This window comes from Macrotis lagotis, chromosome 8, assembly GCF_037893015.1.
Source record: "Macrotis lagotis isolate mMagLag1 chromosome 8, bilby.v1.9.chrom.fasta, whole genome shotgun sequence".
In the NCBI taxonomy this organism is placed as follows: domain Eukaryota; kingdom Metazoa; phylum Chordata; class Mammalia; order Peramelemorphia; family Peramelidae; genus Macrotis; species Macrotis lagotis.
In genome coordinates, this window is record NC_133665.1 from 98405171 (window position 1) to 98425641 (window position 20471).

The following is a 20471-nucleotide window of genomic DNA, read 5'->3' on the forward strand; positions in this document are numbered from 1 at the left end:
GTGCTTTAATTCTTGCAAAATGCTTTACAGTTATTGACTCCTTTTATCTTTAAAACAACTCAGAGAGGTATTATCCTTATTTCACAAATGGGGAAACTGAGGCAGGGGGCCGTTAAGAGACTTGCTCAGGTTCACACAACTAGAAAATGTCATTTGAACTCAGGTCTTTCTGACTTTTAGGCCTCAGACCATACCATTTGGCTGCCTCAATCTTATAAGTAAATTTGCTTGACAAGGCCTAGTCAAGGATTTTGTTGGCAATGGCACGGGGGCAGTGGAAAAAGCAATGGATCTGGTGTCCAAGAAGATGTATTCAATTCCTGGTCTGCCATTATTGCTTACTCAAATATAAAACCAGTGGAGTTGGACTGGATGTTCAATATAGAACTCATTATCTTCCTGCCTTTGTCTTCCTCCAACATTCTTCCCTTCCTGCCCTTCCTAATGTAGTTGTTTGTCCTTCATTTTTGAGGAGGACCAGTGACATCCCAGGTGGATGTTTTGACTCATTTGTGAATTGGATTTAAGGGAGGCAGAGTTTCACAAAGTCATCAATCTCACTCTCTTCCTGAGTCATCCAAGTCCAATGGCAGAAGCAAAAATTAGGTGCCCAGGATACAGTGGATGATGACCCTGCATCTTTGATGCACTCCGTAGCACTTTTTTCTTTTATTCAAGTATTCTCATACAGAATGACTGATATGAAAATGTTTTACAAAATTTTACATGCATGTCCTTTTTCTGATTGTTTTCTTCTGAGGAGGATAGAATTTAGAACTCAAAACTTTAAATAAAAATGTTTAAAAATTTTAAAAAGTGTTCATTGATTGATTAGAAGATCCTTCTGGTCCCTTCCAGCCCTCTATTCTCTTCCTACATTTCTTAGACACAGTTTCTAGTGGGGTATATACTTGATATCTGTCCATTTTTTGGATAACTCTAACAGAGCCTTCCAAAAGTAGGATAAGCAGGGGTGGCTAGGTGGCGCAGTGGATGGAGCGCTGGTCCTGGAGTCAGGAGGACCTGAGTTCAAATCCAACCTCAGACACTTAATTATGTAGCTGTAGCCTTGGGCAAGTCACTTAACCCCACTGCCTGGCAAAAACCTAAAAAAAAAAAAATAGGAGAAGCTACATTCAATCAACAAATCTTTCTCAAGCACTAACTATGTGTTCGGCATTTCCCTGGTCAGTGAAGATATAGAGACAAAAATGAAATGATTCTTGCCTTCATAGAATTGATATTCCATAGCATTGAGGGAAACAACGTGGACTCACTTTATACTTGAAACAATACACAATATATTCCAAGTAACTACAGAGTAGTTAGGTGGGGGGCAGGGCACTAGCAGTTGGAGGAACCAGATAAAACTTTACTGTTGGTTGGAAGTTGTTCTTGAGCTGAGATTTGAAGGAGGTCGTCGGGAATTCTAGGAGATGGAGGGATGTCGTGGAAATACTTGGAACTGGGAGACAAAGTGTAGCTTGGCTCAGTTTGACTGGTCTGTAAGGGTGCATGAAAGGATTCTGTGCAATTAAGGCTTGGAAGGTAGCTTAGAGACACCAAGTGGAAGATTTCAAATGCTAAACAGAGGAATCTGCATTTTAAAAGCCATTAGAGAGATTTTTGAGCAGGTGAGTAACTTAAGACACTCCAGCATTTCCTAGTGCTGGATATTCCTATATCACTTTAGCAGTTGTGGATAGAGGGTGGAAGTTTTCAAGATCCTGTGACTCTTGGGATAGGCTCTCTGGGCCTCCGTTTCCTCATTTGTGAGATGAAGAGAGACAGTTCAGTTGTTCCCACAATATGAGATCCTTTAAGGGGGGCGGTCTGAGGGGCCAAAACTATTTCCATAACACTAAAATGTTTTAATGTCTAACATGGCCAACATCGATAGAGCTGATCTGACAGCTTTCTCTATGCTTAGGATCTTCAGAAACGGTGGAAAGGAGTCCTGAGAGCAAAGAGATCAGGGATTTGGGCCTGGAAGAAGCAGCTTTAGAGACCAAGTTTATAGAGTAGGACTCTAAGGCCCAGGGAGTTTGAATAACTTGCCCAGGGCCAAGAGTGTCTGAGGTGGAATTTGAACCCAGGACCGGTAGTGGTCCGTAACGGCAGCCCCCACTCCCTTCCTGCTGTCTGAGGAGGGGGCCCTGCTAGTTCTCCATTCTACGTCCCATCAGCATTTGCTTGGTCCCGTTTCGGGGCCCAGGGCCCATTCCTGGGGAGTCCTCCTCGTCCCACGCTCATTGCTGCCCCTACTCCGCCTTTCTCCTGGCTCTCCCACCGGCGGCCTTTGGCGTCCGGTCCCTCCTGGCCTCAGTTTGCTCCTCTGTAACGGGGGGCTGCACGCCAGTCCCCAGCCCCAGGGCGCCCCCTTCCCTTCCTTCCTTGCAGCCCCCGCCCCTCCTCCCGCTCCGCGCTGAGAGGCAAGGGTGGGGGAGGGGGCGCCTCCGCGCGCCCTGATTGGGCGGCCGGCGCGCCGGGGCCCCCTCTCCATTGGCCCGAGGGTCCCGGGCCGCGGGGTAGGGCGCGGCCCGCAGGCCCCGCCCCCGCGGAGGGCGAGGAGGAAGTGGCGCCCGCCCCGCCCCCGCGCGCCCCGCCCCCGCCGGCGCCCCGCCCCCGCGCGCCCCTCCCCCGCGGCTGGCTGTGCTCTCGGCTCGGCGGCGGCGGCGGCGGCAGCGGTAGGTGGAGGCTGCGCCGGGCCGGGGGCCCCTCCTCCACGCCCCCTGCGCGGGGCTGCGGGGCCCGCCGTGCCTGCCCCGGGGGCCGTGCGGGATCTGGGGCGCAGAGGGGGGCCCCGGGCCGGGAGCCGAGGCGGGCAGGGGGCGCCCCGGGGAGCCGGGCGAGAACGCGCCCGGGGCGGGAGGAGGGGCGCGGGCGCCCCGGGGCGGGACCCCGCGTGCCAGGGGCCCCCTAGGAGTAAGGGGCGCTCCTGGGGCCTGACCTCCGGCGGGCGGGGAGGGGCAGGGAGGGGGTGCTGGGCGCGGCCGGAGGGATGGGGGAGTGGGCAACCTCCGCAGGGCTGGCTTCGGGGGCCTTCCGCCTCCAGGGGGCCTTGGGGTGGGACCGAACACGTGGGCCCCGGTCAGGGTTTGGGGAGCCCCCGGGGGGTGAGTTCGGAACAGGCCAGGGCTGCGTCGCCCCAAGGAAGGTGGGGATGGTGGGAGGGAGCCAGAAGCCCCAGACTTCTTGGGCCTGGGGCGGGGGCAGCCCGGGCACCCATCACCCAGCCGGGAGGTGACATTGGGGCATGCCCGCAGCGAGCATTAGGAAGCGCCTGCTGTTTACCAGGGAGGGTGCTCCAGGAGCGCCAGCAGTTTACCCCCCTCCCCGGCATTTAAGACGTGGGCAGTGATTTTTGGTCCTGGCGGTCGCCGGTTCCCCTCTGGGACGTGCCTGGGGACAGGGGCGCCTTGGGGGCTTCTCGGAGGAGGCAGTGAGTGGTCCCTGCGGTGTTTCTATTGTTTTTTTTTGGGGGGGGAGCCGCTGACTTGAGTGGAACCCCAGCTAAAGTCGCTGACTCTGCCGGGGAACCCGCCGCTTCCTTTCCTCCGGGGTCCGGTTACAGTATCACTCTCCCGGGCCTTCCCTGTGCTTGCAGCCTCCGCAGCCCGCCTCCGCAGCCCGCCTCCGCAGCCGGCCTCCGCGGTCCGCCTTCGCAGCCCGCCTCCCGGGGCCGGGGACCCCTCCCGCCCGCTTCCCCGCTCGCTCGCTGCGCTCTTGGCAGCTGCCCGTTCTCTTTCCCAGGGATGGTTGTGGCATTGCATCAGGGGGTATTTGTGCTTGTAATTTGGTCATCCGGCCCAGGATAAGGGAGCAGCATTTGCTACGGAGTCTGGCTCCCACCCTGCCCCCTCCCCCGGGCTAGGGAAAAATGGGTGTGGTGAGTGGATACAGCTGACTCCCGGCCTATAGGGTAACACTGCCCAGTCATCAGCAGAGAAAAAGATTCAAACACAAGGAGCTGCAGCTATTTTTGTAAATCAATCTTGAATCCGGGCTGAGGGCTTGGATTTAGGAAGACCAGTTGTCTAGGTGGCCTGTTTGGTAGAAGAGATAGAGTTGCTAAGCAAGAGGAGACCCAGCAAATATTGTCCCTGCCACCGATCCCTAGATTTCTCTTCTGATGTCTGTGGGTCCTTAGAGTTGAACTATTTTGAAGCTTTCCTTAAACCGTTAAGATTTCAGTAGTTCAGTAGCTGATTTTTTTTTTTTTGAGAGATCCCTGTCACGAGGATCACAGTGATACTTATGGACTCAGAAGAGTATCTCCTTCCTTTTAGGAAATACAATCAATAATCTGAAAGTTTGATGAGCATGAAATTAGAGCAGAGGGATCTGGCTGTCCTGAAGGGATATTTTCATCTATCTGGTAGCTTGGTGAGTCATACCTCTCGATTAGAGAAAGAGACCTATCACACACAAGAACGCTTGGGTGTTTGCTGTCAGGGTGCAGTCTCTGGGAACACTATGGGCAAGACACAGTTCTTTTTTCTCCCAGATTGATGTTAAGCTCAGAGGAAGGTAACCATTATGATGAAGGAAACCTTGAAACTGTGGGTCAATTGAAGGGAATGGGTGGGCAGATAATCGGGGAAGAAGAGATTTGGGGGACAGGGTAGTGGGCAACATTGTATTTGACTTTAAATATTGTGGAAGAAGGATGAAATTTGTTCTGTTTAGCCCAAGAAGGCAGAATTAGGAGCAGTGGGTGTAAACTCTGAGGCAGATAACTTTTCACTGGCTGTGTTTCTGTATGTTAATATTTAAATATAATCTATGACAATTTTTAAATATCTGGGACGAAAAGATTGCTTTTTCTAAAATGGTGTTGAGTCTATGGGGAAATCTTGATACTGGAGGACAATTTGACTGCTTATTTAAGTTGATCAGTTTGAAAAGGAAACCAAGTAAGTTTCATTGGTTTCATATTGTTCTCTTTGTTGTGCTGCTTTTATAAAGATTAGTGTCATACTGACTGCTGATGCTAATTGTATTGAGGACAGTGAGGGCAGAGGAGGGCTAGGAGATATGTAGGCAGATTAAACTCATTTGCTTGTTTGGTTCTCTAGGTTAACTTGGTGGTATAAACTAGATTTCAGTTGAGTTTGATGGGAATTTTAAAGCACAAAAAACAGTCTAGTTTTTTGAAAATGCAAGTTCAAAAAGATATTTTTGCCACTATAAATCAGTCCCTTTGCTTCAAGAGTTCAAGCTCATTTAGAATGTATTTTAAGAGATAATTAATTTTCATGCCTTTTACCCTCTTGGGGATTAAATTGTCATACATTACTGTTTGCTTTTAAGGCACTTTGTACATGTTAATTAAAACAAATATAATATAGGAATTTTTAATCCACTTCTCAACCAAAATAGAGAGTTGAGATAACTTGGCCAAGGCCAGGCACAGAGTCAGTGACTACAACTAAGATTGATGTCTTTTCAGTCCAGTGCTTTATTTGAGGCAAAGAAGTCTCTTCTGTATCAAATGACTGACCAACAAGTCAACATTGTCAGTATAGATAAGGTCTCTCTTCCTGGTGGGATAGCCTCTTTCAACCAGAGAAGTTTTTGGTTTTCAGCCAGTTCTTGCAGCTAAAAGTTTTTTTCCTTTCTTCTTTTAAGAAGCATATAAGAGCCAGAGAGTCAGCAGAATTCTCATTCTCGACTTTGCCCTAATAATAAATGTTTTATTCAGAGGTACTTAGATTTGGGAAGACTTTGAAACTTGTCTTGTTCATTTCCTGAAATGTGGTCACCTAATTTTGACTTGAACACTTTCAGTGACAGGGAGCTCACCCTCTAACCATACAGGCTATTCATTTTTCAGATAGCTTTAAGTGCTGATTCTTTCCTTATGTTGACTGAATATCTATTTTTTTACTCAACTATTTTTCACATATTTGAAGACAGTGATCAAATTTATTATACAGTTTTCCCTAGGCTTATGGATTTCTTTAACTGTTTCTCCTATGATTTCAGTTTTAAGACATTTTGATTGCTTTCCCCTCTGAGGCCCTCTTAAAAGATAGTCCCCCAGACCTCTGTACTCCATACTGTCAGGTTTGACCAGTGTATATTGGGAACTACCAACTAGCATATTTATACGGTTGATTTTTAATGAATCTAAGTATGGGGGTTTTACATTTGTTCCTATTACAGTTCTTGTTTTTTAGTTTTGACCCATTTTTATAATCTGTGAAGATTGTCTTTTGATTTGATGGCTTATTGTTCCTTTTCTTCCCTCCCATCATCTCTTCCTTGTGCTTCCAATAATATTTTCACTTTCACTTTGTCAGACTGCCTGAATTTCCACCAAGGAGATGATATCTTGGGTTGTCAATAGTAACTTAATTTTATATGTCATTTAAAGGTTTTCCAAGTGCTTTTTATCAAAACAGCTTTGTGAGGTATGCAGTTCAAGTATTATCTTTCCCTTTTAGGGAAATGTCTGATTTCATCTATTAATAAAATAGATTTCATCTGTTTTATTAATAGAGAGCAAAAATAGTTCATTACTTAGCAGATAAACTTTAGGCAGTTGCTTGAGATACACAAAGATTAATCTAGTTAAGGACTGATTGACTTATTGATTGATTTTTAGATTTTTTTTTTTGAGGCAATGGGGTTAAGTGGCTTGCCCAAGGCCACAGGGCTAGGTAATTGTCTGAGGTTGGATTTGAACCCAGGTACTCCTGACTCCAAGCCCGGTGCTCTATTCACTGCACCACCTCAACACCCCTTAAGGACTGATTTAAACCCGGGCAAGTATTCACACACATATGTATGTAAAAGTATACAAAAAGTATAGTAAACTCATTATTTGGGGGAGATTCTTGAAATTGAGTGAATCATGATAAGCCTCCTAAAGAAGGTAACTTTTGTGCCAAGTTTTGAAGGGAATGAGGGATTTCCACATATGGAGCTAAGGAGGTATGCTTTCTAGTTATGAGGGGCGGTGTGCACAGTCTCTCACTTTGGTACTCCCAGAACACCCCACAGTTGGTGGGTACCAAAGTGAGATGGACTGAAACATACTTAAAGAGGTGTGGTATACAGTATGTCTGGAAAGGTAGGATGAGGCCATGTTGGGAAGGACTTTAACTTCCTTTGCAGTTCTAGATTCTAGAAGTAGTTTGGAACTGGAATCACCATAGTTGAGTGATGGGTGGAGTGACATGGTTAGATCTCTGGGCTTTAGAAATAGCACTTTGGCTATTTCAAGTTAGAGACTGCAATAGTCTATGTAAAGGATGATGAAGGGAGATAAAAGTTACTTTCAAATTTGGACAACCTTGAAATAGGAGCAGCTGAAGATAGAGTGCAGTAGGTGTGTGTATGTGTGTGTGTTGGGGGGGGAAATTTCAGGGTAATCTGAGGAGCTTATGGGAAGAGGATCAAGAATGTTGGAAAATTCTAATGACAAATCTTGTCTAGTGTCTATGCAGAAAAGGGGAGAACCTCTCTTTTTTTAAATTTTCTTCTACCTTAAAGATTGGGTCTGTGATGTATTGGGGGGAGTAAGGAAAGGAAATATTTACTTATTAAATACTTACTACATGTCTTTTATTATCTTAGTTGTTCTTCACAGCAGTCCTGTGAAATAGGTGCTGTTTTCCATTTTATAGTTGAGGAAACTGAGACATACAGGTGAGTGTCTTATCCAGGATCACATTTAGTAAGTATCTGAGGCTGAATTTCAACTTAGGTCTTCCTGATCCTGGATCCAGTGTTCTATTATGACGTCTCCCTGCCTTAAATTATTATAGGGAGCTACTGGATGAGGAAATTCAGGTTGGCATCTTCTTGGCAACTCTTCTTAAAGAATTACCTAGAGTGCTGAGAAGTTCAGTGATTTACCCAGGGTCACCAACCTCTGGGATGTGTCAGAGTCCAAGACTGGAGCCATGGGTTATTCTAGCTCCAAGAAGAGTTCTCTATCTGCTCCTACCTTTCTTTTGCAAAGTAGCCCAAGTTCCTAGGATCTTGTTGGTGATTCTCTCTAAATAGGTTGTAGTGATTAGGTTTTTAGCCTCTCTCATGTTTGTAATAATGCTTCAGTGGGAAAATTTCTTGAAAGTTTCAGTTACGAATTGATTTTTTTTTTAAATAAAGCAACTACAACTTTTTGTGTTGGAGGATTCAGTTTACCTCAGTTTATTTAACTGATAAAGTTGAATACGCTAGTTGATTAATTTTGTGCCTGAACTCGAATCAGGTTTACCTATCTTTTTTTTTCTTTGCTGGTCATTGAATAAATATATCACAGAGAAATAGGCCTAACAGACCACTCATTGTCTTCAAAGTCCAAGATCTGACCTCTTGTTCTTTGGCCTGCCCTGACTCTACTAGGCATTAAAAAAGATTGCTTGGTTTTTCAAAAAAGCATTACAGCCTTCCAGTTCCTATTTAATCTCATACTGTTAAAGATGATTCTTCTGTGTGCTGTTCATATTCCAAAGGCATTGGTGAGTAGTTGATTGTAGATCTTAGGGGCTTACTTTAAAACTTCAGTATTTTGTTACCTGCTTTTATAAAAATCATTCAATACTATTTAGTCTTGGGTCTTGGCAGCTGCTAAGCAAGATTGTGAACTTTTTGAAATAGCTAAACACCTCAAGGCTATTTATTACATAATTGTGTATTCAGGGTAAATGCTGTTCTGTATAAACCACTCTTCTTTACCACTAGAATGAAATAGGTGTATGTGACAAAAAATACTATTTTTCAGTCTTTTTCTACAAAGTTGTAAGTTCCAGGATGCAAATAATGGACTCAAGATATATTTTGGCCCACCAAAGAAATTTTCTGAGTAAATATTTTGAGGCATGTTGGTTGCCAGGCTTTTTGGAAATGCTAGGGCTGATCATCATTAACTTGTTCTTTGTCCTTCTCAATTCTCCCTCCTTGCCCTTTTCCCAAAAAATACTTATCTGGCACATTTTTATTCTTAAGACTCACCGACCTTTTTGCAAGGAACTTTAGGAATTGTCTAGTCAAACACCACATTTTACAGCTGAAAAAATAAAGTGAAGCAAAAAACAAGGTTTGGGAGTTAAAAAAAAATACGTAATTCTTAGTGCATGTGATATAAAACAGCAATGGAAATCATCTAAGAACATCAAAGGTCTGTAGACCATAGTATAGGATAAACATTTATTGAAGTATTGAGTGTGTCAGCCTTGCTTCTTCAGGGAAGATTGAAGGAATCTGAAACTGTCTGAAGGCCACTCTTAAGGCTCCCGCAAAGGGTGTGTTCATAGCTAACAAACCACAAGTCCTTGGAGTCAGCATGTCAGATATTAATCTATTCATCAGCTTTGAGACTCCATTGAGGGGCCTCACCGAGAGAAGACCTGAACTTGGCACAGATGGTTCATTTGTTTTTCCGGAGCAGTGATATCGGTGCTTTATGCAAGCATATTTATAATTAAACAGCAAGATGAGACGCTGGAATGTCACCTAGTCACCTAGGCCTTTGCCACCCACACAACTCGATTCGGGTGAACACGTCCTGAGAAGGGCTCCCAGCAGGCTCCCTGAGCAGCTGTTGTTTGACTCACAGAAATGGGGCGACTGCAAGAGGAGAAGGCTGCAGGAATGCTTGAAGGACATTCTCAAGCCGAGTCCCACTGTAGCGGCAACAGTGGCCCCATGGCGGAGTGGAGCAGTAAGGGAAAGGACGGCTCATTGTCCAGGACTCTGGGCCAGGAGCAGGGTCGGCCCAGCCAAGGGGACTGACTTGCAAAGATCCACTGCCAGTGAATTCAACCATGATGCTCTCTTGTCTGTGATGGTCAGTTTTACTGAGAAGGGCATCAGACAAACAGACCTTAAAAACTTGTCTGGAATAGCTCATCTCCCAGCAGGAACCACTTCCGATATTTTTCTCTTATACTTGATGTAATTTGATGTTAGTTATTTGTTGTTCATTAAGGAAATAGAAGCAGACAACAGTTAGCTGAAGGAATCTGAAACTGAGTCTGAGGAAGGCAACCCTTAGGCTTCCTCAGAGTGGATCCTTATTGGCAATAAAAAGATTGGAGCAGTAACCAGCCCATGGATGGAAAATAGTATGGGAGATGAGAACCAAGTAGAAAAATGTGTTCATTTTTATTTAAATAATAATAATAAGGCAGCTTCTTTGTTCTACATTTTTGAAAAGGACCATGACATTAGGGAGGTGAGGTGATGCCGTAACAAACACATTGAATTGGATTTGAATGAGAGGTGCTGTGTTAAGTCACCAGCCTCAACTTTCTTCTCTAGAGTCATCTGGGTCCAGTGGCCAGATGTGAATCAGAAAGTCTGGAGATAGCCCTGGATATGAGGCAATCAGGATTAATCGACTTGCCCAAGGTCACACAGCTAATAAGAGTCAAGTGTCTGAGGCTAGATTCAAACTCTGGTTCTCTTGACCAGTGCTCTATCCACTGCACCACTTAGCTAACTTAATTTGATCATGGAAGAAGGAATTGCTAGGATTTGAATCCTTCAAGGTCTAATTTAGTTATCACCTCTTCTTCTTTCTTTCTTTACTTCTAGGGGTTTCTCCCTGTACTCCTCAACTGACACCCCCCAGAAAGGGATACCAAGAGAAAACATAAACAATGATTAGAGTAACTCTAAAAAGCAGTTGCATGCTTGGTTCATTTTAATAAACAATACCTAGGGAATTGTTGAGAAACAGACTGTCCTCTTGGTAGGAGAACAAACTTTAATAAATAATGTCCTATTAAGGAATAAACTCTCCTTGTGAGCTCACTGTTCCTGGAAGTTTTTGAATAGAAGTTAAAAGCTTAGGTATCCTCAAATAGAGATTTTTTTAATATAAAAAAGTAAATTTTATTAAGAATAAGACTGGCTTTATCAGTGACTTGGAACATCTTCAAAATGACTGGAGTACAAAATGAGAAGTACAAGTATTTCCATTTAAAAAATATTTACATGTCTATCACTACTGTTGATATTTATTTAATCTTTGTTCTTTGATTGTCCTTCATCCTTGAAGAAGACTATGACATTCCCAGTGAACTCTATGACTTACATTGATAGTTTAATGATTTTCTTTTTTCTTTAAAAAATTTTTTTAATTAATTTTTTTCCATTATATTTTAAAATGTTTTTCAACATTCATTTTTGTGAAGTTTTTCCTCCTTCCCTTACCCTCCCCACACCCTGTGATAACAAGTAATCTGATATAGTTATACATGTGTAATTGTGTTTGAAGTAGAGATTTTTGAATGGAGTTAAATTTAAATGAGATGACCTTCAAAGACCCTTTAAAATCCTAAAGTACTAGGATTAAACCTTACATTTAGCTTTTAGAGCAGTGTTTTTTTCCCTCAGCCTATTTACTCAATTGAAGTTGAATTATTGGTAATCTATTTAAACCAGAGATTGCTAATATAGTACTATACAAAGTACAAATCAAAGCCTTCAGTTTCTTTGGTTTACTATGTTTATGATGCATATTCCAAGATTTAATCTTTTGTAATGGATCAGTTTTTTATAATTAAATTACGTTTTTTACAATTTTTTTTACAATTTTTATTCCCCTCCCCCCTGACCACCATCATTCCCCCAACCCAGAAAAAATAAAATCAAAATTACAGTGGTTTATATAACTTAGAATTGTTAGCATACAGGAAAAGTAAGAATGAATTTTTACATATTGTATATGTCAAGGGAAACAGATCAAGAAAAAGAGTGGCCCATCCGAGAAAAATGTTCAAGTAAAATATTTGTTGCTGTTTTTGTGGTAGGAATGTATGAGTTCTCATGCCTACTAGGAATAATGTAATTCATATGAGGCAACAAACAGAAGAGCATACTGTGTGCAAAGGCACTTTGGTAGGCCCCAGAGATAGAAAGACAAACATGAACCAGCCCCTGACTTCAGTGCTGGGGATATCCTATTCATAAAGGTAAAGAAATACAAATTATTCAGAGGAATTTTCAGAGAGGCCTTTAAAGACAGTGGTATCTTGAGCTGTCCTTTAAGAAAATTGAGGAATAATGAAAGGTAAAGGTGAGGAAAGAGAGTCTAGTAAATGTTGGACATTTCTTTTGCAAAGGATAAAAAATATTGTGTAGGGGGAAATGACTATTTAGACCAGTTTGATTGGAATGGAGAGCTAATAGAAGGGAATAATCAGAACCAGTACTGGAAAGGGAGACAATTATTTTATGTTTTGCATTTGTGTCTCTAGCATCTAAGAAAGTAACTGATGCTTAAAAGATACTTATTTTTTTAAAGATTTTATTTATTTTGAGTTTTACAATTTTTTTCCCCCAATCTTACCCCCCCCCACAGAAAGTAATTTGTCAGTCTTTACATTGTTTCCATGTTGTACATTGATCCAAACTGAGTGTGATGAGAGAGAAATCATATCCTTAAGGAAGAAACATGAAGTATAAGAGATAATAACAAGATCGGACAATAAGATATCAGTTTTCCCCCCCTAAATTAAAGGGAATAGTCCTTGAACTTTGTTCAAACTCCACAGATCTTTCTCTAGATACAGATGGTATTCTCCATTGCAGACAGCCCCAAATTGTCCCTGATTGTTGCACTGATGAGCGAGTCCATCAAGGTTGGTCATCACCCTCATGTTGCTGTTAGGGTGTACAGTGTTTCTGGTTCTGCTCATCTCACTCAGCATCAGTTCATGCAAATCCCTCTAGGCTTCCCTGAATTCACATCCCTCTTGGTTTCTAATAGAACAGTAGTGTTCCATGATATATATATATATATATATATATATATATATATATATATATATATGTATGTGTATATATGTATATATGTATATACACACACACACACCACGTTTGCTATGCCATTCCCCATTTGAAGGACATTTACTTGATTTCCAATTCTTTGCCACCACAAACAGGGCTGCTATGAATATTTTTGTACAAGTGATATTTTCACCCTTTTTCATCATCTCTTCAGGGTATAGACCCAGTAGTGGTATTGCTAGATCAAAGGGTATGCTCTTTTTTGTTGCCCTTTGGACGTAGTTCCAAATTTCTCTCCAGAATGGTTGGGTGAGTTCACTGCTCCACCAGCAGTGTAATAGTGTCCCAGATTTCCCACAACCCTTCCAACAATGGTCATTATCTTTCCTGGTCATATTAGCCAATCTGAGAGGTGTGAGGTGGTACCTCAGAGAAGCTTTAATTTGCATTTCTCTAATAATTAATGATTTAGAGCATTTTTTCATATGGCCATGGATTGCTTTGATCTCATCTGTAAATTGCCTTTGCATATCTTTTGACCATTTGTCAACTGGGCAATGGCTTTTTTTTTTAAAAATATGACTCAGTTCTCTGTATGTTTTAGAAATGAGTCCTTTGTCAGAAACATTAGTTGTAAAGATTGTTTCCCAGTTTATTACATTTCTTTTGATCTTGGTTACAGTAGTTTTATCTGTATAAAAGCATTTTAATTTAATGTAATTGAAAAAGATACTTATTTTTTAAAAATTGATTTATATGTAACTTTCTTTTCAAATTTTTGAGTGCCAGATCCTCTCCCTTCATAGATCTGCTGAGAAGGCAAACTATTCAATTATACAAGTGAAATCATACGGACCCTTTCCATATTAGCCATATTGCAAAAAAAGAAAAAATAAAGAAAACAAGATTATGCTTCAAATTTACTCTGAGCTCATCAGTTTTCTTTCTGAAGGTGGATAGCATTTTTCCCACCATGAGTCCTTTGGACCATTTTATGGATTAGAGTAGTCAACAACATCATTACAACAGTAGAATTACTGGGCACAATGATTTCCCAGTTTTTCACTTCACCTTATGTCAATTCCATCAAAAATTTCAAATTCTTTGCCACCACAAAAAAAACCCCAAACTACTAAATTTTTTTTTGTATGTATAGGTCCTTTTCCCTTTCCTTTGATCTTCTTGGGGTTATAGACCTGTCAAAGGGTATACTTTTTGGGCATGGTTCCATATTGCTCTCCTGAAAGATTGGACCAGTTTACTATTCCAACAACATTAGCATAACTATTTTCCCTCACTCCCTGTTGCATTTGTCATTTTTTGATAGGTTTAAGGTGTTACTTCAGAGTTGTCTTAATTTGTATTTTTCTGATCAATAGTGATTGGGGTATTTTTTCATATGACTATACTTAACTTTGATTTCTTCTAAAAACTGCCTATTTATAGCCTTTAATCATTTATTAATTGGGCAATGACTCTTATTTTTATAAATTTGATTCATATTTGAAGTCTTTTTCCTAGAAACCTGCTGTAAAAATTTTTGATTTTATTTCATTGATATCTTTTAGTATAATGTAGTTTACCTGATTCTTTTAATTAGATCTGTTTTTGCTTTGTCCAAGATCATGATTGCTATACCTTCTTTTTTTTTATCTATTCTTCTATCTGCTTCTGTTTTATGGGTGAGTTCATTCCATTCATACTTCATGATTATTAACTGTGTATTTCCCTCCATCCTCTTTTCCCCCTTTTATAATTTTCTCTTTTAAGCTATTCACTCTCAAAGGTTTGTTTTGCTTTTGACCACCATCTCCCTTAATCTGCCCTCTTTATCACCTTTCTCCTCTCAAATCCCCAAGTATGTTATTCTTCCCTCTTTGAACCTATTCCAATGAGACTGAGATGCCATTGCCCTCTCCCCTACATTTCTCCTCCACTGTAAAAGGTCTTTTTTGCATGCCTTTTATGTGTGAACATTTTTCCCATTTTGTCTCTCTTCCCCATTCTCCTAGTGTATCCCTCTTCCTTACTACCTATTTCATAAATTCCCCTATTGATCAGATTAGGGAACAGAGGAGTGGTCAAGGTCCAATCAAAGCATCTCCTGGCAATTAAGCCATTTGGCATCAGAGAAGGTTGCTTAGAGATGACTTCCTTAAAGAAAAACAAAATTGAGGGCTCCTCTTTTAATCCATCAGAAACTCCTCTAGGCATAGTTGCCTTATAAAGTCTTCTGAGACTCTCCTGTTGAATGTGTAGATTCTTCTTTGAGAATTCAGGACTATCCCTCTGCTTCTTTTCACCTTGTCCCCTCCCCATCCCATGTTGGGGGCTATATCATTCATTGATTGGGCATTCCTCCCCCCACTGCTGTTTAAGTGAGGGGACCTGTCCTAATTCTGTTTCACTCTTTCTTAAGATCAAAACATCTGGTAAATTTTGTCTAATTAGGACAAACTCTGGGAAGGTTAACACATTTATTTCCAACTAAATTAGGATCTCTCCTAATTTGGGGGAGATCCATCTTTTATAATCCAAAATGATATTCATAAGACACAGGTCTTATCATGTTATACCTCTATTTAGTTTACCTCTATCACCTCCAGGACTAAGTATCAACATTTTTGGCATTTAAAACTCTTTATAACCTCGTCCCATTCTACCTTTCCAGCCTTTTCCCATATACATTATTCCCTTCATGTACTCTGTGGTCCATCTAGATGAATTTTCTTATGTTCCACCTCACAGAGCACTCTTATCTCCTTGCCTCTTGACTTGTTCTCTCTTAGGTTTGGAATGTATTCCTTTCTCACTTTCATCTCTTTGGGGCAGCTAGGTGGTACAATCAATTATAGGCTTTGGAGTCAGGAGGACAGGAGTTCGAATCCACGACACTTGACAGTTATTAGCAGGGTGACCTTGGGCAAGTCACCTAACCCTGATTGCCTCCCATCCAGGACTATCTCCAGTTATCATTCATATCTGGCCACTGGACCCAGATGGTTCTGGAAAAGCAAATGAGACTGGTGACTTAGCACAGCTCCCCCTCACTCCAGTGCAATTCACTTGTTTGTCATGGCATCACTTCCCTGTTGTCATGGTCTTCTTTGAGAATGAAGGACAAAAATTATTCATCTCTTAGAATTTTTAATTCCTTTTAAGGTGCAGATCATGTACCACTTTTTTACATGAAATTCTTCCTAATCCTTTGAGTTGTTATTTACTTACCCTAGAAATTATTTTGTATTTATCTTGTATATTCCTACACATGTTATTTTTTTCATTGTTGGATTGTAAGGTCCTTGAGGGCAGGAACCCTCTTTGGTTCTTTGTCTCTCCAGTGCCTAGAATAGTGTCTTTCCTGTACATGGTAGTTGAATAATAAATATTTATGGATGATAAGGGCCTGAATTCCTGTTAATTGAGTATTAGTTTGGATGTTTAGCTTGTCTTAGAGAAAGGAGAAAAGTGTGTGTGGGGGGGAAGGGTGTTGTTGGACAAAATGGACATAATAAGCCAGCAATCTTTAGGAATGTGAAGGACTGTCAGTTAGGAGAGGCTATTGACTGGTTTGGTCCTAGAGGATAGAACTGGGAGCAATGAGGTATCAGTTTCAGTGAGGTAGGTTTGGGGCTGATGTTGGAGAACCAAAAGAATGGAATATCTAAGGAGGAAAGACCCCTCCTGTAGAAGCCTTCAAATAGAGGCTTGGATCCCTTCTTGATTATGTTGTGCGGATGTTCTTTTGAGGCATATTAACCTAGAGGATTACTGAATTCCCTTCCACATCTGGTAATTGAGTATGAATATGGAGCTGGACAAAAGGAAAAAGAAAAGGATTGTAAATATACATTTACGTGATATTTGTTTATAGATGGAAATTCAGTCTTTTGGAGTTGGTGTTGCCTCACTGGATTAGAGGGTAGCCCCTTGAGGACAGGGGCTGTCTTACTTTTGTATTTGTGTATTCAAGTCCTATCACAGTGCCTGGAAAATAGTTTAATAAAAGCTTTTATTTTTCTTTAAATAAATTTGTATTATTAGCTCTTTTTAAAAATAACACCATTTTCTCCTAGTATCTATCCCTCTTCTTGAGAAGTAGGTGGTACACCATATAAAGTACTGAGTCTAGAGTCTTGAAGACAAGTTTGAATTAAACCTTAAATACTAGTTGTATGACCTGAACCTTTTTCACTTGGGTTCCTCTAAAAAGTATAATGACATCTCTGAGTATTGTAAGGATTGAGTGAGAAAATTTTTTTGTTTTTTTATTGATATATTATTTTATTTTTCCAATTACATGTTATGAAAGTTTTTCAATATTCATGCATATGCAAATGCATATTTTGATGTTACATAATTTTCTTCCACCCTCTCTTCCCAACCCCCTCCCCTCAGCGGCGAACAGTCTGGTGAATATTGTACTTACACATTTGTGTTTAACATTTTATTTTTAGTATAAGGAATTGGAATTAAGGGAAAAGGAAGAAAACCATGAATTAGGAAAGAAATATATTAGACAAAATTTAAAAAAGGGAATGTAGTGTTCATTCAGATTCTGTAGGAGTTTTTGGTTTTCTTGTGGTTTGTTTTTCTTCCTCTGGATGTGGATAACATTATCCATAACAGGTCTCTCAGAGTTGTTCTAGTTGATCATGTGTTACATTGTTGTTAATGTGTACATTGATTGTCCTTTTGGTTCTGCCCCCTTTTGCTCATGCTCAGCATCAATTCCTGTAATTCTTCTTGTAATTCTTCATGCTTTGGAGTCTGACCATTCATAGTTTCTTATAAAACAGTAGTATTCCATAACAATTCATATGCCATAGCTTGTTCAGTCATTCCCTGATTGATGGGCATACCCTTAATTTGCAGTTCTTTGCCACTACAAAAAGAGTTGCTATGAATATTTGGGAACATGTGGGACCTTTCCCATTTTTTATGATTTCTTCTGGATTTAGACCTAGAATTGAATTTGCTGGGTCAAAAGGTTTGATCAGTTTTATTGTTCTTTGACTGTAGTTCCATATTGCCCTCTAGAATGTTTGGAGCAGTTTACAATTCCACCAATTAATGTCCCAATCCTCCCAGAATCTCTCCAACATTATTGTTTTCCCTTTTTGTCATCTTGGCCAATGTGAGGTGGAGCCTCAAAGTTTTTTTTAAATTTTATTTATTTAAGGCAATAGCGTTAAGTGACTTGCCCAAAGTCCCACCGCTAGGCAATTATTGTCTGAGTCTGGATTTGAACTCAGGTCCTCCTGATTTCAGGGTCAGTGCTCTATCCACTGCACTACCTAGTTGTACCCTCATAGTTGTTTTATTTTCATTTCTATAATCATTAATGATTTGGAGCATTTTTTCATACAATTATACATAGGTTTAATTTCTTCATTTGAAAACTCTGTTCATATCCTTTGTCCATTTATCAATTGTGGAATGACTTATGATCTTATAAATTTGATGCAATTCTCTATATATTTTAGGAATGAGACCTTTATCAGAATCTCTAGCTGTGAAAATTGTTTCCTTGCTTTCTGTTTTCCTTCTAATTTTGACAGCATTAGTTTTATTAGTGCAAAACCTTTTTAACTTAATATAGTCAAAATCATCCTTTTTGCAATTTGCAATATAATCTATTTCTTGCTTGGTCATAAATTTTTTCCCCTTTCCATAGCTCTGAAAGATAGAATATCTTGATCTGTTATTTGTATTTCTTGATCTGTTAATTGGTCTATAGTGTTGCACTTTGACTAAATCCTGTACTTATTTTGACCTTATGGCATAGGGGTGGAGCCAAGATGCTCATTTTGTTTTGCATCAGTTTGTACAAGTCTTTCTAGGTTTTCTGAAATCTGCTGTCATATCATTATTGCACAATAGTATTTCAGTACATTAATATGCCACATTTTGTTCAATCATTCCCCAGTGAATGGACAGCCCCTTAATTTCCAACATTTTGCTGCCACAAAAAGAGCTGTTACTAATACAGAATTAAAAAAAATTAAATAATCAGGGCAACTAGGTGGCGCAATGGATAGAGCACCAGTCCTGGAGTCAGGAGTACCTGAGTTCAAATCCTGCCTCAGACACTTAATAATTACCTAGCTGTGTGGCCTTGGGCAAGTCAATTAACCACATTTTCCTTGCAAAAACCTAAAAAAAAAAATTAAATGATCAAATGATTTATCTGAGAAAGTAATGTCCAAAAAAACTGAGGAAGGAGAGTGTTTAAAAGGATGGATGAGGCTGGCAAATGACAGAAGTTATAGAGAGTTAAGTAGAATAGGGATTGAGAAAAAACTTAAGTTTTACAATTCGGGCATTTTTAGAGAGCAGTTTGTGGAATGGGAGGCTAAAAAACTATGTGGAAAGTGGTTATGAAGTGATTGGTAGGTAAGGAGAGTTAGAAGAGTACAAGAAGTTTGAGAGAAGGGCTAAGTCAAACTGAACTCTGCTGTATTAGCTCTCCGGTTTGTAGTTTTAAGCCTTGGATAATTGAATAATGTTAACAATTTAAAGGTATTTAAACCTTGAAACAGTGAACTCCATACATGAGAAATGAACCATAAAGGGCCAGAGTAAGAATGGTTTAGATGACCCCTCCAGTTCATGTGCAATATTTCAGTGTTGGAGAGTAGGCAGCTTTAGTTGTTGGTTCTGGGTTGTAATTATTTGCTGTCTTAGGGAGGCTATTTAAATAACTGAATTTTCAGAACAGGTGCCTGCCAGCAAATATTATTTTAATTTGGTCTTTAGTAAGAAACAATGTTTTACATATAAAACATGTTGTATGTTTTACATATAAAACATGTTGTATAAAAGTTTTAAAATTGTTCACTTGGGCCTTGATGAAAACATGAATGAAAAATTGTTGCTTCTTATTCTCATCCTTATATGCTCACTTCAGTGACAGTTTGCTTCTATCATTTAATTAAAAATACCATTTATAACTTAATTGGTCTTGAATTGCTAAGTGAAAATAACCTATTTAGATTGAAACTAGAGGATAGGTGAGGTAGGTGGAGTATGTAGGTGATGAAGTTTTGGCCTGTAGAGCAGAATTTTATTCTAAAAGAGTATTTGAGGATGTAGTGTCTTTTTTTTCTTTTCTGAATTCTAAAAATCTTCTTGCTAGTTGTCAGATGGTATATTCAAAGCCCTGGAGATTGTTTGGGGAGGGAGAAGGGGAGGAAGGGCCTCAATTCAATCACAGACTTCTGACTAAAATGATGAGGTAATGTCTTTCTGTTGCATTGTTGTCCCTGAATGAGTCACTATTAGAAGAAAATTATATCCATGGTATTTAACTTTTTGGAAAATAGTAGTTTTCCTTCATTTGAATTAAATGTGTCATTGCTATATAAACAAAATAAAACTAAAATTAGATGAATTTTAAAAACCATTTCAAATATCTTAATTACTGAAGTTTTGGAATAGTTTAGGTATTTGATATGTGAGTTGTTCCATATACACTGGACAATGTTTTCAAGTTTTTCAGGTTTTGCAGCTCCTTTTTAATCCCTTTTTTTTTAAGCTTTTTGCAAGGCAGTGGGGTTAAGTGGCTTGCCCAAGGCCACACAGCTAGGTAATTATTAAGTGTCTGAGACAAGATTTGAACCCAGGTACTCCTGACTCCAGGGCCAGTGCTTTATCCACTGTGCCACCTAGCTGCCCCTAATCCTTTTTTCTTAAGATGTGATTGGCTTAACAAGTCCTTT

General features: G+C 40.3%; 1 protein-coding gene across 8 annotated transcripts in view; it reads left to right on the forward strand.

Annotated features, from left to right (window-relative positions):
* Positions 1-2617: 2617 nt before the first annotated feature.
* Positions 2618-20471, forward strand: part of MAP4 (microtubule associated protein 4) — a 223737-nt gene continuing 205883 nt past the window's right edge. For 6 of the 8 annotated variants that reach the window (XM_074197700.1, XM_074197696.1, XM_074197701.1 and 3 more), the window contains exon 1: positions 2618-2687. The gene's annotated coding sequence lies outside the window, so the exon portion shown is untranslated. Of the gene's footprint in view, positions 2688-3709; positions 4531-20471 lie in introns of those variants that run through there. The other 2 variants (XM_074197698.1, XM_074197697.1) reach the window with 2 other exon arrangements.